General features: G+C 36.5%; 1 long non-coding RNA gene across 1 annotated transcript in view; it reads right to left on the bottom strand.

Moving 5' to 3' along the window:
* Window positions 1-871: 871 nt before the first annotated feature.
* Window positions 872-6,000, bottom strand: part of LOC110445314 — a 28,712-nt gene continuing 23,583 nt past the window's right edge. Inside the window, exons 2-3 of the long non-coding RNA XR_002462344.1 lie at window positions 1,702-1,747; window positions 872-925 (exon numbers count right to left, since the gene is read on the bottom strand). This is a non-coding gene — a long non-coding RNA (uncharacterized LOC110445314). The remainder of the gene's footprint in view (window positions 926-1,701; window positions 1,748-6,000) is intronic.

The following is a 6,000-nucleotide window of genomic DNA, read 5'->3' as shown; positions in this document are numbered from 1 at the left end:
GGTGATAACAGATTTGTAAGAGTACAACATACAAAAAAAAACCAGCATCAGCAAGGTTACACAGATTCAAGGGCATCACACTTTGTACTATGTGGAAGTTTTGTATTTGCTCCATTTTTTCTCTCAACATGAATATGAGCTGATGCAACGCGCCTTGTGAACTTTACTTCAGAATTTCCAAACTGTACCTAATCCCTTATCTACCATAACAGCGTCGCCAGGCTTCAGAAGAGCAAATAGTCCACTGTTTCTAGTCATCAGAACATCTGAAGCAGATCCACCCCATAGCTTTGACACAAATACAACTGCCACAGTCGTACTCCTACCAACGCCTTAAATGTATTGTGAGACTTGTAGTTGGAGTAAGTTTTCGATTTGTTGTCCAAGTCAGATGGAGTCTGTACAAACATCACTGTGCAGTCCAGAATGATTCTAGTGTCCCGAAATCGGTCAAAAATTCTGGAATGTTCTGTTGTAATACACTTAGATTTGGTAGAAAAATCAGAGTTTTTAAACATTCATGCATTAAAAGAATCCAAACAGAAAATATTTTGGAGACTCTTGCAGCTGACAGATTTAACCTATGTTTTAACAAATCTCATCATTACAAGTCGTCTATCAACCTCAGCGTCCTTCGTGATTTGATTTGGCCAACACACTCATCAACATTTAGTCTATCTGCATCACTATGTACCAAACTTTCATATACTGCATAGAATATTGCATGATTTGGTAGACCTGTGTAAAACATCATCAGTTCATTCGAGTATTTGATGTCCTCAATAGTTATTTCTGAGCGCACAGTCTGGACTTCAGCATCAGCAAGATCCACATCACACATTGTTGATTTGTCACTGGTGGATGCAGCCTCAGTCTGTGTGCTTGATTCCACAACTACTCCTCATAGTCAGCAGCAGCAGCATATCTGAAAAAAGAAATTCATGATATACAACCCATTATCTGTTGGCTATAATTAAAGTATAGGTATTACTAGAAGTTAGTTGAAATATTATATAACAGCTACAGGTGCTGGTCTCAAAAACACTTCTGTACTAATAAAGTCAATATTATAGTAATATCATATATGTATTGTTGTGTCCAGCACCTGTGTACATAGTACTTCATGCAGCTAATACTGAAGTTCAGTATACTCTTTACCAATCATCTCAACATTTTCATAACATTTATTATGTAAAAGAATAAATAAGATCTTATCATTATCAGTATTAATTGGCACACATGCGTTTTGAGCGACATGAAAATATGGGTACAATTGTACCGTATTATCACAGGAACAACATGCATGAATGTAGCTATCAAATATAACATACTGAACTTCTAAAATATAAAGGATTTTTTCTCTATCGTGATAATATATGTAACTGAGAAAAAAAACTATATTATATAGGAGTTTATTATATTTCATTGTTCTACCCCAGGGGTTCCACAGGGGCCTGTGCCTTTATATTCTGAGTTTGTATTAATATAATTTTAGTCTTGCAGTGGGTTTTTTCTCGGACGTGAAAATTAACTCTAGGTGTAATCATCTACTCAGAATTAGCACTTAAACAATAATTTACAACCACAGTGAATACTGAAGCAGTTCTTCTATTCATTTAAATTGATAATTACATTTGCAAATTGTACATGTATTGCATCCTATGAAGCATGTTCATTTCTTAATCATATATGATTTCTTACTTCATTTGCATTTTAGGTCGGTGGAATAGGTCCGTTTCAGGGTGATCTAGGAAAAAAAATAAAATGTTATCAAACTCTTCTTATTCAACTCATCATCAATGTCTTTAGTATGATAGGGGAAAAGTCCTGAAAAATTCCCTTTGGGGAAAGAAATTGAGACCATTTTTAAATTTGGCCAATTTTTCACCTTTTTTCGCCAAAAATGAAGAACGAGATTATATCGGGTTAGATGAAAGAAAATTCTGAATTTTTGATATTTTCTTTGATATTAGAGTGATGCTAATATGTTAATTTATTACACATAACTCTATATCCTACTTTGACAAAATTAATTGATTCTGGTATTGGCATCATATTCCAAAATCCAAGATGGCTGACAATATTCGGATAAAACAAAACAAAAAACATGGTACGAGCCCACTTCGGCCTGGTACAGGTATATTATCATAATATGATATATTATAATAATAAAATAACACTAATATTGCATACATAAAGTGTTATCTGATAGTGTGAAAAAAATGTTGGGTACATACAGAGGATACAGTTATTAGCAGCAAACATGCAATCCCCATGAACAGGATGGTTAAATAATACTTTCTGCAGAGTAGCTACTAAGCCCTGTATGCACTTTTTAATACGCATGGCAATACATCATTTAATTTAACTGAAGCTGTATATCGTGTATTAAAAACACGGAAGGTCACTATGCAATACGCGGGAGCGACAGGTATTGGGCTGGCTTATGGACAGATTTATGTATCGAGCAAACATTAAAGCGATCAATGAAAGCTAGAGGTGGTCTGACCAGAGGTATGACGGAAAGCGTGAGGCATCAGTGGGTGTATTGCATGCATCATTGCGCCGCTGTTCATGATGCAATGACCAGTCTGACAAATCGACATCATTTGACAAGTACACAACATGTCGAACGTGGTAAATCCAGGTGTAAGTGAGACTTGATGGACTTGGAGAAAATACTTGACTGGTTCGAGCAGCATGACCCGTTCACCACAGAACTATCTTCATTACGGTCACTGATAATAGGTTTAATGACAATCGACGAGGATGGGATCAACTATGATGAGGCATAACTGGTAGGCCAAAAAATTCACCAGTCACTAGATAGCATAGCTGTAACTAACGCACATATAAAAAGATCTGACCACGCTCAAACATTAAATGACCTGCTGCAAGCATTACAATAGGCAAGAAGAACGTCCACATTGAGCCATCTGTATTATTCATGCGCAACACAGCACTAGCACACCGTGAGTTTGAGGAAATCAAATCACACTTTAGGTATGAAACGTCGGCGATATCTACATCACTCTTCAAGGATTCTTATATGAGAAAGACAGACAAATTAGAATTGGCCAGGGGATGATCACGAAAAATATGACCAACCTTGAAGCGTCTTGTATGAAGGGCTATCCACAAAGGAGCATGAACACCCGAGTCGTTCAGCAAAAAGATCCGCTGATATCAGTCACTGGTCCGTCCAAATGTCATAGGGATCACCACGAACACCAAGAATAAGACACAATTCATAGAACTTCGTGTAGATATCTTGCAGTCAAAAGGGCATACCACCAAATGCAATGACGGCGATGCAGAAACCTTATTCGTATCAGCCGCTCTGGACTTTTCATAGAATAACCAATCAGCGGTGGTTGTCACAGAAGCGCATTTTCATATTGGTGAAACACCATTGGAAAACCAACATTGCTGATATATTCATCAGAAAAGAAAGCAAGACAAGATCACAGAAGAAAGGTGCCGAGGTGTATAGCATTCGTGAAGCCCATGAAGTCATAAACACAGTTGTGCGACAAAATAAATGAGCGGATGTGATACTGCATCATCTACTTTTGGACAAGGAAAAACACACCTATTGAAAGTATTTTCAAAGTCCGACAGTATCCAACTCCTTTCTCAAGATTTCACTAATGGTGAGAAAACACCACAACAAATCGGTACTCCTTGTATCTTCATATCCTGTCAATTCTACGGAGCAAAGGATGATGAGTCTTTGACTTCACAGACCACGTTGAGACACATCAGGTATCAGGCAATCATAGCCCATTTCCAAAACCTCCGTTTTCATCTTAAGGTAATGCAGTGGAAAGAACTCAACAACAACTACCTGGTTTTGAAATTCATTTGCTGCAAGTGTAAAAGAACCAACAAAAATCAGTGTGCTACGAACTTGTGTTGTGCCATAAAAATGGGTTAAAATGTGTTGTGGCATGTGGTGGTTGTCGGGGAGAGAGCTGTTACAACCAGTCGGCCAATATTGTCATCGAAGACGATGAAGATGAGGCATACGAATCTTGAATCTTGAAGATAATTGACACTAAAACCCTTATATGATGTATGTGAATATCACATTTCATTTGTATATGTATGGTTTTCAATTAGCATTGTACAGTATAAATAAACCTATATCCAAATTGTCAAGTGTTTATTTTTACAAAACGTATTTGGTCCAGGCTTGTAACATACAGCTGAGGTGCTTCGGTTTTACCCGCATATTGGCAGCCATCTTGGATTTTTGTATATACATGTTGTCCATTCCAGAACCAATTTATTATACGTCACAGAACAAAAAATCATTTTATGTTGAATATATAAGCCAGTTTGCAGCACTAATATCACACAACAGTCAGAAGTACGAGCTTTCTTCATCGAACCCATATTTTTTTCTTTTTTTATATATATATTTGGTGAAAACTGGCGAAAATTAGACAGAAATTAAAAGTGACCTCGAAAATTTTCCCCAAATTGTCCCAGAGGTGTTAACCGGAAATGCTCGATACCTGTTGCCGGGACCGATAACTCTGGTCTAGTAACGACATCTCGGTATATCGTAAAGACGGAATATAATGTGCAGAAATGCTCTTTTTTTTTAGGATAACCGTATTCATTTTTAGGCAAAGAAAACCACAAATAAACGTGGAGTCGGTCTGTTTTTTAAGAATGTTACATTAAACATAAATCTAAATTTTAACTACACCATACCTTTCAAAACATTTTTTTTCTTGCCATCATTTTAATCATACCATTATCAGAAGTCTAAATAGTAATAGTGAAATGATAAAAAAATATAACTACAATGTACTTACGCATGAACGACCAAACATTTGCGAGCAAATTTCACCTGCCGCAATAGCTGCCATATATTTTCGCGCAATGACTGATTCAATGTTCAAAGAAAGACAAATCGTATAACCTAAAAATAAATTCACTACCGTGGCGCACACAGACAAACGTCTCACTGGTAATTTCAAGTATGGACTTTTATTGTAAAAAATATATATCATGAGAGCAACATTTTTAACATTCTATTATTATTTCTTGTGTAGTTTAATACAGGTTTTGATTATCTTTGTTTCTTGTTAATGTAAAATTGATAAAAGCTGGATTTCAATGCATAAGAACAGTTCATTTTTACCTTGGGCTTCGGCAATGGAAAAAATCAGCGAGGATATGTCACCTTATTTTGGATACAATGCTCTCATGCGTTTGTCGGACTTCAAAACAGACGTCAGCAGTGACAATTTTGCCAGGACTTTCAGGAAGGAGTTCATTTTGTGTAATAAAAAGCATATATTCTGAGGAAGCATCCTCATAGTGGCACAAAGTGTGTAAGAGTACACCGATAAAGTGAGGTAGGCCCCGATAGTTTTTTTGGTGGCTAGACATGATTTTGTACGCATAAAGAGAGGTCAACAAAGCGAGGTAACAGAGGTATGTACCTCACTTTTATTTTGTACCTCACTACGTGACAGTGTAGTCACCGTTTTTACCACGGTATGTAGCATACATATACACACACCCTCGAAACGTCACAAAATAAGACATTACGTTCGTATTCACGGAATATTTCATCTATTTCAATGGTTTCGAACGACATTTCACTTAATATTTTTAGCCGAGTTGTAAGCAACACATCTGGTTATCTAACCTCCGTTAATATGACTCAGCCTGCCGGAGGTTATCACATAACTTCTCGACTGTTTGAAAAATCCATTGTGCAGTCGACAGGAAATTTCATCCCAATGAATTTGATGTCTTCACTTTTTTTCAGTAACGTTATCTTACAGCTGAGAAACGTTCAAAACTTGAACAAGTCTAGTACCTGATGGTAATACTAAATACATTCCTACGCTCTCTTAATCTTTATTGTATTGATAGTTAACATTTCTAGAACGATGTTTCTTCAGCTTTGCAAACCGAACTGATATAGGCAAAATAACAACTTTAATTCATAATCTGAAGTTATTACAATCATTGCTG

The sequence above is a fragment of the Mizuhopecten yessoensis genome, unplaced genomic scaffold (genome assembly GCF_002113885.1).
Source record: "Mizuhopecten yessoensis strain PY_sf001 unplaced genomic scaffold, ASM211388v2 scaffold2213, whole genome shotgun sequence".
Classification (NCBI taxonomy): domain Eukaryota; kingdom Metazoa; phylum Mollusca; class Bivalvia; order Pectinida; family Pectinidae; genus Mizuhopecten; species Mizuhopecten yessoensis.
Note: the sequence above shows the minus strand (reverse complement) of the source record. Positions and strands in the feature narration are given on the sequence as shown.